At 38.0% G+C, this 18774-nt stretch overlaps 1 pseudogene; it reads left to right on the top strand.

Annotated features, from left to right (window-relative positions):
• The first annotated feature begins 742 nt into the window (after window positions 1-742).
• Window positions 743-18774, top strand: part of LOC112397268 (RAD52 motif-containing protein 1-like) — a 29121-nt pseudogene continuing 11089 nt past the window's right edge.

The raw sequence follows: 18774 nt of genomic DNA, 5'->3' as shown, positions 1-18774 counted from the left end.
AAATACATTGCTGTAGCCTAATTCAATATACTTTTTTTGCTGACTACTCTTCAATAAGCAGTGTGGGTTTTACACCCCTTCAGCTCAAAAATTCTTTGATTTCTCATGACACAAATAAATGATAGAGGGTATGTTCAATGGACCGAAGGTGATTTCAGACTCAAGGTAAAAAAGAGCTCTTCTACACCTGGCTTTGGAAAAGACTCTCTTACCTGTCTTGTGGTTCAGAAATCCAGTTTCACACAGTTCACACATTTTGGGTTAATGAAGGTGTTGAGGCTGTGTCTGGAGCTGGATTAGCAATTCCTGCAGATGCCTATCTTTAGCGCCCTCCTTCCTTTCCCTTGTTAGTTTGCTGATGCCTACCTTGGGGAGAGAGCACCAAGGGTCAGTTTTTCTTTTCCAGCACACCGGAGAGCAGGCTCATGAGGTCCCTTCACCAGGAAGTTTTAGTAGCGACAATACAAGGTCTTAAACTCACCACCTTTCCTAAACATCCTATAACACCAAGAGTTCCTTATAAGAATCAGAGTTTCACTATAGTTATGTCGGCAACACGGGAAAATACATTGTGGTAATAAATAAATAAATAAATCACAGTTTAAAAATTAATGAATTCATTCAAAAACATTCACTGAGTGCCATGCCCACTGTGTGTCAGCACTGTACAAAGTACTGGGGATACAAAGACGCAGAGGGCAGGGACTTTGTCCCCAAGAAGCTTTCATACTGGAAGGAGACAATGGATGTTGATGGGAAAACATATGTGAGAGCTATTCGAGCATCTATGCAGCAAGGTAACAAGGTGAGGGACGGGGGGGATGAAGTAGAAAATGCGTGGTAGGTTAGAAAAGATTTGTAATGGAAGAGGCACCAACTTGTTCCTTTTGAATTTGTGTTCCTCTTAAATGACAGAAAAAGGTAGTGAAAGAATCAGATCTGTCTGGTGTTGTAAATAAATTAGTACTGTACTCCTAAAACTCATTCACAGTTACTTTCAAAAGATTGTCACAGTGCTTCCCTGGTGGCGCAGTGGTTGGGAGTCCGCCTGCCGACGCAGGGGAGTCGGGTTCGTGCCCCGGTCCGGGAAGATCCCACATGCCGTGGAGCGGCTTGGCCCGTGAGCCATGGCCGCTGAGCCTGTATGTCCGGAGCCTGTGCTCCGCAACGGTAGAGGCTACAATGGTGAGAGGCCCGCGTACAGCAAATGAAAAAAAAAAAAAAAAAAAAATTGTCACAGTATAGTAAGTCTTTGTTTTGGGATAAGTCTTTCTAATAGACATAGCTAATTTGCTTCAGGAAACATTTTCCATGGTGAGATAAAAACTTTATTGCATCTCTTTCCAAAGGCTAGCCACCAAGGGAAGATGCCACCCTCGAGTTAAGTTATTTTAGTACCTATAATGACATATTACTGGGGTGTTTATAAGTTTCCTGCATTAAATAAGTTTGGGAAAGGGCCCCAGCTGAGGTGGATTTATCATGAATTCAATGAAGCTTAGGCTTCAGGGCTCCTCACTTGCAGAGGTCCCTTCCAAAGTCTTGAGAAGGGTCCTAGCGATTTTTGTATTCATAATTTTGCATGTTTTTATTAGATAGGATTTTCCAAAGTAGATGAGCTTCAGGCCCCACAAAACCTTGATTCATCACCGGGCTGCAGGTAATTATAAGTCAGTAGGTTACTGGAATGAAGCCTCTATGTTATTGACAAACATCAGGTGAAGTAGTTAGCAGTGTCGTAGTCTATTTTGTTTTATAAGTTTCCTGCATTAAATAAGTTTGGGAAAGGGCCCCAGCTGAGGTGGATTTATCATGAATTCAATGAAGCTTAGGCTTCAGGGCTCCTCACTTGCAGAGGTCCCTTCCAAAGTCTTGAGAAGGGTCCTAGCGATTTTTGTATTCATAATTTTGCATGTTTTTATTAGATAGGATTTTCCAAAGTAGATGAGCTTCAGGCCCCACAAAACCTTGATTCATCACCGGGCTGCAGGTAATTATAAGTCAGTAGGTTACTGGAATGAAGCCTCTATGTTATTGACAAACATCAGGTGAAGTAGTTAGCAGTGTCGTAGTCTATTTTGTATCCGAAATCAACCTCAAAAATGAGCCAAGAGCTTATTAATTAATAAAGTACCACCTTTTGAATGTTGGTAGTAATTATATCTCTTTCAGATAAAATTAGGAATGAAATATATTATGGAAAACCAGCAGTGGTTGATAATCCTAAATGTTAAGTATACTTTTTTTTTCTGACTTTAAAGTGTTTCTGCTTCATTCACCTATGAAGGTCCAGACTGATGGCTTATTTTAAAAAATTCTTTTAGTCACTTCATTGGTTCTAACAATACAAGCTCCATGATTTTAGAAACTGTAGGACTCTACAATGTAGAAAGGCTAAAAAAAAAAAAAAAAAAAAAAAGTAAAAATAATATGGTACCAAGAACATAAGCGCTAAGAGAGAATAAGGGGAAAATCAAAGCCTTGTCCCTATTGAATTATTTACCTCATTGTTGAGAATATCAATAAGGGAGGTGTGGCTACACTATGAAGGCAAATTGAGCTGCGGTCACAGAGCCACACTAATGCTTCCCCAGTCAGCTAGCATTGGTTTCCTTTAGATAGCGACATACACACAAAAGTTTATATACTTCAGGGTGCTGTCATCACTTTTTGCTATGTACTAGAATCCTGGCAGCTTCTCAGATTTAGAAAAGCATTAACACTAAAAACAAAAATAGCTTGGGTCTGCCCTTTGGGGTGATTCAGGGTGGCTGTTTTATTTGTAATAGGTCAAAATCTTGAGATTGTCACACCTAGCAACTACTATGCTTTTCTTCTCCCAGCTGCCTCTTATTCTTCCCACCTGTAGTATTTTCTCCCATTCTATATGTTTTTTCACTTTCTTGATAGTGTCCTTTGAAGCACAAACTTTTTAATTTTTATAAAATCCAATTCATCTATTTTTCCTTTGGTTGTTTGTACTTCTGGTATCATATCTAAGAAACTATTGTCTAATGCAAGTCATAAAGATTTACTCCTGTGTTTTCTTCTAAGAGTTTTATAGCCTTAGCTCTTACATTTGGATATTTGATCCATTGGGAGTTTATTTTCATATATGGTGTGAAGTATAGGAGTCCAGCTTCATTATTTTGTGTCTGGATGTGCAGTTGTCCCAGCATCATTTGAAAAGACTGTTCTTTCCACATTGAATTGTTTTGGTACGCTTGTTGAAAATCAATAGACCAAAAATATGAGGGTTTATTTCTATACTGTCATTTCTGTTCCATTGATATACATGTCTGTTCTTATTCCAGTACCACACTGTGATTGCAGTAGCTTTGAACTGAGTATTGAAACCAGGATGTGTGAGTCCCCCACTTTGTTCTTTACCAACATTGTTTTGGTTATTCTGTTTCCTTGAATTGCCATGTGAATTTTGTAATTATTGGCAATTTCTGGAAAGACATCAGCTGGGATTTTGATAGGAATTGCAATGGAACCATAGTTCGATTTGGGAAGTAGTGACATTTTAATAAGATTATCTTCCAGTCCATGAATCCAGCATGTCTTTATATTTATTTAGATCTTCTTCAATTTCTTTCAACAGTTTTGTACTTTCCAGTGTGAATCTTGCACTTACTTGGTTACGTTTTTCCCTAAGTATTTTTTTTCTTGTGGTGCTGTTACACATGGAATAGTTTTTTTTCTTAATTTCATTTTTGGATTACTCATTGCTGGTGTGTAGAAATAATATTGATCTTATATCCTACAACCTTGATGAATTCTTTTATTAATGCTAACAGTTCTTTTCCTAGATTCCCAGGAATATGTCTTGCGGTCTTCCAGTTTCCCAGGAATACATTGGCACATTTCAAAGTCTCTGTGGACATCTTATTCCTCAGCTTTTCTTTTTAAGCTTTTCGGTTGGGCTGTTTATTGCCCCAAACTGTTAGCCATTGCCTCATGCAACCGCCATGTTAAAATATTTGCTTGAAGATGTTTTCCAGAAATGCAACCTGAGGAACGGCTTTTCTCACTAGACAGCTCTCAGTCAGGTCAAAGGGCAAGCCTTTCAAGTGATGTCTTCCAGGGGACCACCAGACATGTTAAACAATGACAGTTCTTTGGGAATGAGGCTTTGAAGGACCTCCCAGTCCATGCTTCTTCGTCTGGTACCAGGGATGTGGGCTGTTTTTCAAGGCTACCACTGGCATGGAGAGCAAAGGTCAAGGACAGGTTCAAGCAACACAGATCTCATTGTTCTTACAGAAATTAATTTGTTTTCCTTGAATAAATTGCTTCCCAATGTGCAGTAAGCCTGTTGGTTAAATCTCCAGAGTTCAGAAGAAGTTGATTCTGACCACTTTTGCCAGTTTTGTTGTTGTTGCTGTTGTTACTGGTATTGTTGCTTCTATGGAGGGATGAATTTTCAGATGTCCTTCCTCCATCATTTTTACTGATTTTCCTGCAATAGTTTTTTAAAAATCTCTAAAGTCTCAATGACCATAGGCTAATTAAATATTTGTCATGGGAGATGATTAAGGAAAAAATAAATTAAAAGATAAATACTAACTAAAAAGAGAAAATATAATTCTCATAGAGGCTTTCCCAGATGGGTAGATGAAGACTGAAAAGGTATTTCTATATTTAGTGCTCTGAAAATTAAGGTTAAATTAACATATGTTTAATACACCCCCACTTTTTTTTTCATTCAGGTTAAACACAGGCTTTACAGTCAGAAGTGAGTTCAAATTCTAGCTCTGCTTCTTACTAACTTGATGACTTAGGACAAGTTATGTAACTTCTCTGTGCCTCAGTTTCCTCATTCGTACAATGGGGTAATATATCTGTCACATAAGGTTACTGTGAGGATTGACTGTTAAATGCTGATCACAGATGCCTGGCAACCCAAAAGGTATTAGTTTTGGTAATTATCTTTATAATATTCTTCAAAAATACGCTAATAATTCTTGAGTAGAGTTAACCTAAAGTTAGATATTCTTTTCTTTCTTCCTGTTTCTTTTGGTCTTTTTTCCCCTGTTTGTTTTAAAGAAGTAAGAAAAAAAAAAAAAGAGAGAAGGAACTAAGAAGAAAATCTATTCCAGCATTTTGGAATAAAATTTTGTTCCCCCAAATTTATTTGTTTATTTTATTGATATATAAACAAAATTTTATTTATTTATTCAGCAAACATTTATGAAATACCTAGTAAATATTAGGCACTGTGTCAGGCAGAGGAATAATAATGAGAATAAAGTGTGGTCCCTGCTCTCAAGTTGCTGACTATCTAGGGGACTGACAAGTAAACAGGTGATTACATACACAGTAACAAAGGCTGTGATAGAAGAATACACATGGTACTATGTGATGGGAGTATGGCTTTCACCAGTTCCTATTGGATTTATCTCTCCTTCTCTGGCTCCAGAACCAAGGAATTAGCCCTATTTTTGTCTTTAACTGGGTAGTTTAAATCATGAAATTTTAAAAAATTTGTAGAGATGGAAGAAAAACACCTTGAATTATGGAGGACACTAGGAATAGTACTTTTTTACAGAGCAAGGGCTTTACCAGCATAGGCACTTCTTGGGTTTTTAACCTGAAAAGTTCTTTGGCATATTTTTTCTTTGCTAGCTACTTTTTTTTTCTATTTTTTTGTTTGTTTCTCTTCTCCGCTTTATCATCTAGAGAACTGGGTAGTTCCCAAAGAAAGAGTGTTTTACAGACTCTTAGAGTGATTTATAGGTAAAAATAGAAAATGATTTTTTTTTCACCTTCAAGTTCCATACCAAAAAAAGTGAATATAAGCTTTCATGGAAGTAATGGAAAATGCAGATAATTTTAATTCCATTCCATTTTTCAGACTTCTCAATCATAATCCTTTGACAACAGGTAAAGATTCTTATCTTTTTAAATTGCCAGCATTAAAATATTTGTAAGTATTGCAACAGTTTCATGGCTCATGAGATAATTTCTGCTCTTTTTTGCTTTCGTCAAAGATTGAGTACTTTGGCTGAAAAGTCATAATTTAGATTTTAACTGGGTTATTGAAAATAAGAGTTATTGGCAAAGAAAAGGATTAAGAAAGAATATATATGGGTAAGACAGCCAGCAGAGAATGAGAACAGTGTTGAAGAACACATATAGTTATGAAGATGTAGATGAATGTAGGAATATTATTTATCCCAGAAAGCAAAAAGGAATAAGGGGTACATGATTTTATTAAAAAGAGTGATCAAAGAGGTAGATGCAATTGAAAATGAAAAGTTCGGATAATAAATAATGATTGTGCTCTTCAGCACCAAGGTCATTCATTTGATGATGCAAATTTAAATTTCTTCAGTAAAAGTTCTTTAGAATTATCATCTATGGCAAGTCAGAAGCCAGAATTGAAGTAATCACATGTTAAGTATCTTCTTAAGTTTAGAATTTTTGTCTTTGGGTTTTATATCATGCATGTTTGGGCTTCTCCTTCAGAGACATGGTAACAACACAAGTGTCACTTACAACTATTGAAAGCATCGTCATGTTGACCCTTGAATTGGAAAAACTGTAAATTGATTTTTCTTACATTTATTTTCACTCAATTGTTTTTCTTTAGTTTTGTTTTATTATTTTCTTATGTCGGGTTTATTTATGTATAATTTTCATTTCACAAAATTCACTGTTTATAAATATACATTGTGATGTGTTTTGACAAACTTATAATTCTGTAGCCACCACATTTGAGGTAAAGAAATCTTCTGAAATCCCAGAAGACCTCTCATGTCCCTTTGTAGTCAATCCATCCTCCTCCCACTACCAGCCCCTGTCAACCAACAATCTGATTTTTGTCCGTATAATGTTGCCTTTTCCAGAATATCTTATAACTGAAATCATGTGGTATGTAGCCGTTAGTTTTTGGCTTCTTTCACTTACCAGTCTCTTTGGAGATTCATCTGTTTTGTTGCACCTGTCAGTAGTTCATTCTTTTTATTGCTGAGTAGTATTCTACTTGTGTGGAAACACAGTTTGTTTACACATTCATCGTTTGATGAACATTTGAGTTTTTTCTAGTTTTCTGGCTATTATGAACAAAGCCTCTGAAAACACTCACATGTGTGTGTGAACATATGTTTTGTGCGAGCATATGTTTTCATTTCTTTGGGGTAAAATACCTAAGGGTTGGATTGCATCATCATATGCTATGTGCATATTTAACTTTTTAAGAAACTGCTAAACTGTTTTCTAAAGAGCCTGTGCCATTTTGCTTTCCCACCAGCAGTCTATGAGAGTTGCAGTTGATCCACATCGTCACCTGATTATTATATTTGTTTTTAAAACAAATGTAGCCTTTCTTTTAGGTGTGTAGTTGGATCTCGTGGTTTTTGCCACATTTTGCATTTCTGTAATAGCTGATGATGTTGAGTATCTATTCATGTGCAAGTATCTTTTTAAATGAAGTGTCTGTTAAAATCCATTTTTAATTGGATATTTATATTGAGTTTTAAGAGGGCTTTATATAAAAAGCAATGGAAAAAGTCCTTTCTTTCAGAGATGTGTTTAGTAAATATCTTCTCCCAGATTGTGACTTATCTTCATGGTATTAAATTGTCTCTGAATACTAGAAGTTTTAAATGTTTGATGAACTCTAATTTAGCAGTTTTTTTCATATTTATTTAATTTCTTTATTTGGTTGTGCTGGGTCTTAGTTGCAGCAGATGGACTCCTTAGTTGCGGCTCATGGTCTTCTTAGTTGTGGCATGTGAACTCTTAGTTGCGGCATGCATGTGGGAACTACTTCCCTGACCAGGGATCGAACCGGGGCCCCCTGCGTTGGGAACTGGGAGTCTTAACCACCAGGGAAGGCCCTTAGCAATTTTTCTTAGATGGTTTGTGCTTTTTTGTGTCTTATCTAAGAAATCTTTTTCTGAGACCCCATTGTATAATCCAAAATCTTAAAGATTTTCTCCTATGTTTTCTTTCGGAAGTTGTATAGTTCCATTTAGGTCTATGATTCATTTTGAGTTAATTTTCATATATGTTTTGAGGGAAGGGTCAAATTTCTTTTTTTTTCCGTTAAACAAAATCTATTTCTGTAGGACCCTATTGTGACAGTTCATTATACAACTCACTTCACCTTAAATTGTGCCATCGCCCCTCCAGTATGGCAAGCTAATAGAAAGTTTTTGTTGTGCCAAGGCTAGTTGAGGGGATTGCATGAGATTAGTATGCGGAAAGAACCCTGCATTTAGCAGTCTGTTCCAACCGTCTTTGTCAGGTCAGCTGACAAATGACTGTCTTCACCACGCCATCACACATTGTTCACTGCTCTAGCCTCATCTTCCTCAGCCTCCCACAGCATCTGCCACAATTGTGATCCCTCTCTTGTCAGCTAGATGTCCTCCTCTCTGGATATTAAAAATTATTTCCCGGGGCTTCCCTGGTGGCGCAGTGGTTGAGAGTCCGCCAGCCGATGCAGGGGAGGCGGGTTCGTGCCCCGGTCCAGCAATGATCCCACATGCCGCGGAGCGGCTGGGCCCGTGAGCCATGGCCGCTGGGCCTGCGCGTCCGGAGCCTGTGCGCCACAACGGGAGAGGACACAACAGTGAGAGGCCCGCGTACGGCAAAAAAAAAAAAAAAATTTATTTCCTTATGTAACTACAATACTGTTAACACACAGTATTGAAAAAATTAAATTCCTGCACAATAATATTACCTAATAAAGAGTTGCTATTCAATTTTCCCCAATTCTCTCTCATATAATATCATTTCTATTAACAGCTTTTTGAGGTATAATTGACATACAGTAATCTGTGTTCACATACACACATACATACACACCATGAAGACATCACCAAAATCAAAATGTCTATCACCTCAGAAAGTTTCTTAACGTTTCTTCGTAATTATTGCTTCCAATCGTTCCTTGCCCTTTCCAGTCGCCATGCAACCATTGATGTGCTTTCCGTTTGCATTTTCTAGAATTTTATGTAAATGGAATCATGCAGTGTATACTTTTTTCTAACTGGCTTCTAAGCTCAGCATGATTATTTTAATCTTCATCCATATTTTTGTGTGTATCAGTAATTCATTTCTGTTTTTTGTTGAATAGTATTCCATTATACGGATGTACCCCAATTTATCTATTCACCATTGATGGACATGTGAGTTGTTTCAGTCTTTGTCTCTTACAGATAAAGTTGCTATATTTGTGTACAAGTCTTTGTATGGATATATACTTCCATTTCTCTTGGGTAAATACCTGCAAGTAGAATGGCTGGATCATTGGTAAGTGTATGTTTAAGCTTTTTAAAAATACCTATTTTCCATAGTGGCTTGATCATTTTACATCTCTACCAGCAGTGTACGAGAGTTGCATCTTCTTCGCGTCGCGGCCAACACTTGCTATGCTCAGTATTTTCAATTTTAGATAGTTTAATAGGTGTGCAATTTTTTCTCAGTCTAGCATCCCTAATGATTAATCTTGTCAAACATCTTTTCATATGCTTATTTTCCATATGTATATCTTTGAATCTTTTATCTATATTTTTCTGGAGTTTTGAGAGTTCTTTATATATTCTTGAAATTAGTCCTTTATCCAATGTGTAAGTTGCTAAGTATTTTCTCCCATTCTTGGACTCATCTTTTCATTCTCTCTGTAGTGTCTTTTGTAGGGTAGAAATTCTTAATTTTGATGGTGGCTAATTTATCTATTTTTTTCTTTTATGGATTATGCTTTTGGTGTTGTATCTAAGAAATCTTGCCTAACTCAAGGCCATAAAATTTTTCACTTGTTTTGCTCTAGAAGTTTTATAGTTTTATGTTATACATTTAGACCTTTGAACCAATTTGAGTTCATTTCTGTATATGGTTTGGATGGAAGTTGTTTTGAACCTGGATATTCAGTTGTTCCAGCATCATTTGTTGAAAAGACTATCGTTTCTCCTCTCAAATGCCTTTGAACCTGAAAGTCAGTTGTCCATATCTCTGTACTTCTGAACTTTCTATTCTGTTCCTTTGATTTTTTTGTGTATCTTTACACTACTATCACAATGTCTTGAAAGTGTAGCTTCATAAGCCTTGAAATCAGTTACTGTTCTTCAACTTTGTTATTTTTCAACGTTGTTTTAGTTATTCTGAATTTTATTTCCAGATAAAATTTAGAATTAGCTTGCCTGTTTCTACAGAAAAGCCTACTGGGATTTTGATCTATAAATCAATTTGGGGAGAATTGATATCTTATCAATATTGAATCTTCAGATCCATGAATACATTATATCTCTCCATTTATTTAGGTCTTCCTTAATTTCCCCCAGCAATATTTTACAGTTTTCAGTGTGCAAGTCTTTTACATATTTTATCAGATTTATTCTAAGTATTTTATATGTTAGATTCTATTATAAGTAGTATTTTAAAAGTTTGATCTCTGATTGTTGAGATAAATTAATCTTTTTGTATGTTGATCTTGTACCCTGCAAACTTGATAAACTCATTTATTATTTCCAGTAGGAATTTTGTAGATTCTATCAGGTTATCTACATAATCATGTTATCTGCAAATAAAGATAGTTCTACTTCTTCCTTTCCATTCTGAATATGGCTTATTTTTTGTTGCCCTATTGCACTGGCTAGAACCTTCAGTGCAGTGTCAAATAGAAGTAATGAGAGTAGACATCCTTGCTTTTGTCCTGATCCTGGAGAGAAAGTACTTTGTCCTTCACCATTAAATATGATGTTTGGTGTTTTGTAGAAGTCATTTATCAGGTTGAGGAAGTCTCCTTCCATTCCTAGTCAACTGAGGGCTGTTTTTTTCTTTAATCAGGAATGGATGTTAGATTCTTTTCATTGTTTTCCTGCATCTATTGCAATGATTATGTCATTTTTCCCTTCTTTTCTTTTCTTAATTTGTTTATTTATTTTTGCCTGCTTTGGGTCTTCATTGCTGCATGCAGGGTTTCTCTGGTTGTGGCGAGCAGGGACTACTCTTCATTGCAGTATGCAGGCTTCTCATTGCGGTGGCTTCTCTTGTTGCAGGGCACGAACTCTAGGTGAATGGACTTCACTAGTTGTGGCACATGGGCTCAGTAGTTGTGTCTCACAGGCTCTAGAGCACAGGTTCATTAGTTGTGGTGCACGGGCTTAGTTGCTCCGTGGCATGCGGGATCTTCCCGGACCAGGGCTGAAACCCATGTCCCCTGCACTGGCAGGTGGATTCTTAACCACTGCCTCACCAGAGATGTCCTGATTTTTCTTTTTTAGTGTACTAAGTTGGGTAAATTGATTTTCAAATATTAAACCAACCTTTCATTCTTGAGATCAACCCAATTGGACATGATGTATCATTTTTTTATATAATACTGGATAGATTTAGCAATATCCCACATGTTGACATATTATGTTTTCAGTTTCAGTGAGTTCAAAATAGTTTGTGATTTCCCTTTTGATTTCTTCTTTGACCACAAAGTTACTCAGAAGTGTGTTGTTTAGTTTCCAAATAATTGGAGCTTTTTCAGATTTGTTAACTTCTAATTTATTTCCATTGTGTTCAGAGACATATATTGAATGACTAAAATCCTTAAAAATTTTTTTAAAGTATTTTTTTAATTTATTTTTTTGCGGCGTTGGGTCTTTTTTGCTTCTCCTGGGCTTTCTCCAGTTGCGGCAAGCAGGGCCTACTCTTTGTTGCGGTGCACCCGCTTCTCACTGGATGTCTTCTCTTGTTGCAGAGCACAGGCTCTAGGTGCATGGGCTTCAGTGGACCGGGGCACGAACCCGTGTCCCCTGCATCGGCAGGCGGACTCTCAACCACTGCGCCACCAGGGAAGCCCGGCAGGCAGATTTTTAAACACTGAACAACCAGGAAGTCCCTGTTCCTGTATTCTTAATCTTTTATGTAGATCCATATTCCAATCTGATTTCATTTTTCTTCTGCTTGAAAATACTTCTTTTAACATACCTTAAAGTGAAAGTCTACTAGTAATGAATTCTTTCAGGTTTTGTATGTCTGAGACAGTCTTTATTTTGCTTTTGTTTTGACATATTTGGGTATAGAATTCTAGCTTGATAGAATTCAATTCACTACTTTAAAGATGTTATCTCACTGTGTTCTCATTTATATTGTTTCCAACAAAAATTCTGCTGTCATTGCTATGTTTGTTCCTCTGTATGTAGTGTATAGTTTTTTGCTCTTGCTGCTTTTAAATTTTTCTATTTATTGCTGGTTTTGAGCAATTTGATTATTTTTTGTGCCTTGGTGTAGTTTTGTCCATGTTTCTTATGCTTAAAGTTCATTGATCTCCTTGACTTTGTGGCTTTATAGTGTTTACCATTTTGGAAACATTTTGGCTATTATTTCTTCAAATTTTGCATTTCTCCTCTCCTTCATGGACTCTGATTACACATGTATTTGGCCACTTGAAGTTGTTGCACAGCTCACTGATGCTCTATTAAGTTTTGTTGTTGTTTAGTTTTGTTACTCTTTTTGTTTCATTTTGGATAGTTTCTGTTGCTATGCCTTAATGTTCAGTGACCCTTTCTTCTGCAGTGTCTAATCAGCCATCAACCTCGTTCAATATATTTTTAATTTAGACATTGTTTTTAATCGCTAGAAGCTCAATTTTGGTATCTTTTACCTTTTCCATGCCTGTACTTAACATTTTCAGTTTTTAGTCTAGGTTTTTTCACATATGAAATACAGTTACAATAACTTTACTTCAGGTATAATAACTTTTTAAATGTTCTTTTCTGCGAATTCTAACATCTGTATAGATTATGGGTTAGTTCTGATTGATTGCCTTTTCTCCTCACTATGGGGCATATTTTCCTACTTCTTTGCATGCTTGGCAATTTTTCATATGATCCCAGATACTGTGAGTTTTAGTTTATTCTGTGATATATATATTTATATTCCTGTAAAATGCTTGGGATTTGTTTTGGGTGAAATTAAGTTACTCAAAACAATTTTATTCTTTTAGGTCTAGCTTTTAAGCTTCGTTGGGTAGGAGTCCAAGTAGCCTTTAGTCTGGCGTGCATTATTTGCAACTACTGAGACAAGTCTTTTCTGAGTATCATGAGGTTTTCCAGTCTGACTTGTAAGAACAGGTACTATTCCTACAACCTTGTGTGATATCCAGTTATTCTTATTATTAATCCTTTCATGTGGCCCTTTTCCTGGCATCAAGTAATTCCTCCCACAAATGTACTGACAAATACTTTGTTGAATTCTCAAGAGATCCCTCTGCATATCTCCAGACTTCTTTGTCTGTGCACTTCTTTTGTCTCTGATACTCTGCTTTTTGAACTCTAGTTACCTTGGTTTTCCCAGACTGTCAGCTCCATTTCGTCAGTCAGGGAGTCCACCAGTCTCTGCCTGGACTTCTCTTCCCTGTACCATGACCTGGAAACTCTCAGAGGAGTAAATTAGGGCAATTATAGGGATCACTTCATTTATTTCCCACCTCATGAGGATTACTGAAGTTTATTGCCTGAGGTCCAGTTTCTTGAAAAGTGTTTTTTCATATGTTCTGTCTGATTTTTTCATTGCTTCAGGTGCAAGGTTAAATTGGTCCTTGTTACTTCATCTTGGCCAGAATCCAATAACATTCTTTAAGTGTGTTTTGCTTTGATACAGGGTCCAAATAAGATTAGGCATTGCGTGTCATGTCTTTGTTTCCTTTAATCTACAATATTTCCCTGCTATTTTTTTTCTTGGTCTTTTATGACATTGGCATTTTTGAAGAGTCTAAGCCAGTTGTCTTATAAATTGCCCAACAGTCTGGATTTGTCTGTTTCCTCATTAGATTCAAAGGAAATTTTTGGGGAAGAATACTATATAGGTGATGTAATCTTCATACTTCGTCACTTCAGGTGGCCCAGTGTTAAGTTTGATCACTTGATTAAGGTGGTATCTTCCATATCTCTCCATTGTAAAGTTATTTTTCCCCTTGGTAATTGAAAAATAATATGTGGGGTGAAAGTTTGGGATCAGTGAAGATCCTACTTTCAAACAACTCTTCACCCAAATGTGCATCAATGATAATCCTTGTCTGAATCGATTATTACATTGATAGTTGCTAAATGACACTTTGCTAACTCTATCTTTCCTTTTCCATTTATTAGCTGACATTATTCTATAATGAAGAGCCCCCCCCACTTTCATTTTGAGTATCATTATGAACTCGTGTGCTTTTCTTAAAATTAGCTATGTTATAACTTATTATAATGATAATGTTATTCTATGGAATGTTCCTTTTGTCCAGATTTGGCCAAAGCGACCTCTGTTATTGTTTAACCACACGATGCTTTTCTACTACTAGAATAACTTCTAATATATTACTACTCACAAATAGGACCTGAGAAAGGGACTCCAGAAGGTGCGGTCTTATTCAGACTCTTCTTAGAAGTCTGCCTTCTTCCTGTGTACTCTCAACCCAAAGTGAGGCTTTCGGGTTGGAAGGAGATACTTCGGATTTAAACTACAGATCACTGTCACCCAATTCTAAGCCCTATTCCCTTTTTTCTTGGCATACCGTACCTACTGCCATCCTAATCCTTCTGTTGGGCACATCTCTCCTCCTCTATATTTATTTACAACAGTCGAGAGCAGCAATTGGCCAACCGGCCCCTATCCAGTTCTGCAGTCCATATGCCCCAAGAACTCCTTTTTGCAGTGGTCTGTGGTGGCCTTGGCCTACCTCTTCTACCTACTCAAGTAACTCTTTTACCACGAATTTAATTACCTGTGTTTTCATTTATAGGATCTTACCTAGCTGTATGGCCTGCTGCCTCTGCCAATTTAAAAATACCATTGAGGTTGTCTGAAAGACAGTCAAGCTGCGTTGTGACAGTGAATGCCTGACAGACATCACACGTTGTGGTGAGTCTCAATTGTGGGATAAGAAATTTTTAATTATTTAATATTTTTATTTTTAATCAATGATGATAAATTTAAAAATTCATGATGTAATTGCATTATTTCAATTCATACTTTCAGAGTTCCAGCTCCCTAAGTTTCTAAGAACTACCCCCTTGCTAAAAGTCAGATCCTTGGTTACATTATTAAGCTAATAATAGCTCAGTTACATTGTCAGCTTAATAATGTAACTGATCCGCATACATAAAGGAACAAGAGAAAGGAATGGATGGGGGAAGGGAATTAACATTAATGGCCACATATCCTATGCTGTGCTCTCTGCAAATGAGAACTTATTGATATAGTGCCTCACAGTTTAACTGATTTTATATACATTAGGTCTCAGTTACCCTTTGTCTTATAGGACAGGTGTAAATATATTTTTGTTTATTTTGTTTGTTTCTGCAATTTTATAAAGAGTACAAGTGATGCTGTTTTATGTCCTCTTTGGAGCCTGAGAGTTTCTGGTTCCATAACCAGAAGCTGCTACCTAGCACTTCTAATGGAATGGAGAGCTAGTTTATTTTTTGGCTGTCAAGCTCTGAACTTGCTCTGAATCACACGCTTTTCTATCCACAAAACACTCAGGGGCTTTCAGCTCTTTTTCTATATATTAGATTTATTGGCACTAAGTATTTAAAGAGCACGCGTGCGCGTGTGCACGCGTAGTCCGTTTGCGCCCCGAGCAGCGCTCGTGCGGTGACGGTGGGTTGGTGCAATTGGTACTTTTTGCGGTTCCCATCGGGGGTGACAAAACCTTGCTGGTGTGGGAGCTGAGCTCTGGACCCACCCCCGAGGCTTTGCAATTGAGCCGTGCCGGAGCGGAGGGAAGGGTGGAAGAAGCCGCCCCGCACCCCAGTAACTGGACGCCCCGGGGTACTGCTTCAGTACCTCATCTGCCTGTGGTCTCCGCTGAGAGGAATCTTAGTTCTAGAGACGACCTGAGCAGTCAGCTCACCCCCATAGATTTTTGAGAGTTAGTCCCCAACAGAAGGCATTGCCTCCTAATGCTTCTCCAAGCTTAGGATTTCAGAGGGAACTTGTTCATGAAATGAGAAGTGTTTGGAGTAGCAGGCTCACCACAGTTACCTGTGGCAAAGGGCTGGGGGAATATAAGGGAATGGGCGATTTGGTTTCCTGGGCCTGAAATTTACTGCACTTTCTTAGTGTGAGACCACCCTAAAGCATTCCCTGTTTACAATCTTCTCCAGTTTGGCCTTCTGTATTCAGTCCGAGTCTTAAACTCAGCAGTGGGCAGTCTGGTTCTCTGCCATCAAGTTTTATTCAGCAAGGGATGCCCACAGAACCCAACAGGCATGCGACCAGAAGCAACTTTTTCACACATCTCCAGTGAAGGTGGGTCCAAATTTGGAATTCCTCGCTCTACTGGGATGAAGTGCTGAATTTAAAACTAATAGGCCATCTGGAAATCCCTGGTGGTCCAGTGGTTAGGACTCTGCACTTTCACTGCTGAAGGCCCGGGTTGAATCCCCTGGTCTGGGAACTGAGATCCCAGGGGGGAAAAAAAAAAAAAAACGGCTAGCGTTTGTACAGCACTGTGGTGTACAGAATGCTCTCACATGCACTGCTCCACTGATCCCCCAGTTCCCCAGTTGTTTCTTTCTTTTATTTTAGATGAAGAAACTCGAACTCAGGATGGTTAGGTGACTTACTTAAGGTTCATGACAGTAAATGTGGAAACTAGAGGCCAAACCCTAACTTAACTGATGTTAAACCTCATATCATTTTATGCTGCCCCTTAATTTAAGAAATCTTCACAAGAATCTTCCTTATATATACATTTATGTGGATTTCAAATGTGTGAGGTTGACAAAAATTTTTTTTAATTAATTAATAAATTTATTTATTTACTTTTGGCTGCGTTGGGTCTTGTTGCTGCGCGCCAGCTTTCTCTATTTGCGGCGAGCAGAGTTTGCTCTTCGTTGTGGTGCGTGGGCTTCTCATCGCGACGGCCTCTCTTGTTGCGGAGCACGGGTTCCAGGCACGCGGGCTTCAGTAGTTGTGCCTCACGGGCTCTAGAGCACAGGCTCAGTAGTTGTGGCACACGGGATTAGTTGCTCTGCGGCATGTGGGATCTTCACAGACAAAGATCGAACCCTTGTCCCCTGCATTGGTACCCAGTCTCTTAACCAGTGTGCCAACAGCAAAGTCCCGAGCTTGACAGACTTTTGTCAGATGTAAGATAAAGGAGGCTTCATCATCATCATCACTCTCAAACTGCCTATTAAGAACTCACTTCAGATTCCAGAAAATGGTTAAATATTCTTTAATGCATTGTAGAAACCTTATTCCATATTAACATGCCATCCAATTTTACCTCCCCAGAATTAACATTTCATTATGTTAAGGACCTTTTCAATTCTTCTGAATAAGTGAGTGAGGCTTAGATTTCCCAGACCTTTCCCTTTATAATTGTGTGTCTTCTCTGATTGGCTTCTTGCTCTAGCTACTTCCTACTGACCTCTGCCTCTTCTCAGCCATATTTCTTTACTCACTGATTTCACCTTTATTGAATCTGAGAACTCTCCTCAGATGTGACTCCAGGTACACTACCTCCCACTTCTGTACCCTGTTTAACACCCTCTTCAATCCTGGCTGTAGTCCCTGGGATTGAAAGGATTTTGTGTCAGACATTCTTTAATTTGCGGACCCTGCGACCATTTCACGTAGCACTCAGATATTACAGATGGTCCTGGAAAGATTATGAAACAGTTACTTGGTATTGGTTGTGAGTAATGAGTTCTTTTCTTATATTGGACATTAAGACCATTCCATAAGCATAGGTTGTGAGATTTTCACAGCATAAAGCCCGTCACTGATGGCGTAATGAAGAAAATGTTCTCCAAGTCACAATAGAGTTGAGAGGAAAGGGCATTCGTATTAGATTTCTTTATTTAATGCAGAGCCTTAGTTTACTACCCACAAGCCCGAAATTTTTCCCTACTTTACTTATGGGTTCTTTTTCAATTTTATTTATTTATTTATTTATTTGGTTGCACCGGGTCTCAGTTGCAGCAGGTGGGCTCCTTAGTTGCGGCTCAAGGGCTCCCCAGTTTTGGCATGTGGGCACCCCATTTGCAGCAGGCAGGCTCCTTTATTTGTGGCTTGCAGGCTTCTTAAATGTGGCGTGCGAACTCTTAGTTGCAGCATGCATGTGAGACCTAGTTCCCTGACCGGGGATTGAACCTGGGCCCCCTGCATTGGGATAACGGAATCTTAACCACTGCACCAGCACGGAAGTTCCAATTATGTGTTCTCTTATTCATTGGCAGGAATCTTCCTATCTTTTTTCCCTGTGTTTTTTATAAATACAGAAAAGAGAATAACATCTTAAAATAAAATGAAGGAAAGGCCTAATGTATCTGAGTTTTTCTCAGTAGCATGAAGGGAAAGGTTTGCCAGCAAGAACTGTGGCAAGCTTATCCCAGATGTCAACGGTCTCTACTACCCAGTGGCTCAGAGCCCTTCTGAAGCTTCCTAATTGTCCAGGACAGATCCATTGTGACTCACCGCACAGGACATAGCCTCCCATGGGACCCTCAACATTTAAACATTAGTCTTCATTTCTCCTTCCCTGCAGGCAGCTTCAGTTGGAGAAAGTAATTTCATTTTCTTATGTACTCATTCCTTCACTCAGTCAACAGACCATCACTCCTCTATTGTATGCCAAGATCTATGCTTGTTTCTGGTAACAAGGAAAGAATAATATATGGTTCCTTCAAGCACTTAAGGAGCTCATACACTAGTGACAGAGGAAGATGCACAAACAAATCAATAAAGAATTAACAATGCTTTGACTTTATTTGTATTATTTGAATTTTTATGACTATATTTATATACTACACCCTGTTCCAAATGGAAATG

The sequence above is a fragment of the Neophocaena asiaeorientalis genome, unplaced genomic scaffold (assembly GCF_003031525.2).
Source record: "Neophocaena asiaeorientalis asiaeorientalis breed wild unplaced genomic scaffold, Neophocaena_asiaeorientalis_V1.1 scaffold17, whole genome shotgun sequence".
Lineage (NCBI taxonomy): Eukaryota > Metazoa > Chordata > Mammalia > Artiodactyla > Phocoenidae > Neophocaena > Neophocaena asiaeorientalis.
The sequence above is the reverse complement of the archived record's forward strand: the minus strand, read 5'-3'. Positions and strand labels throughout refer to the sequence as shown.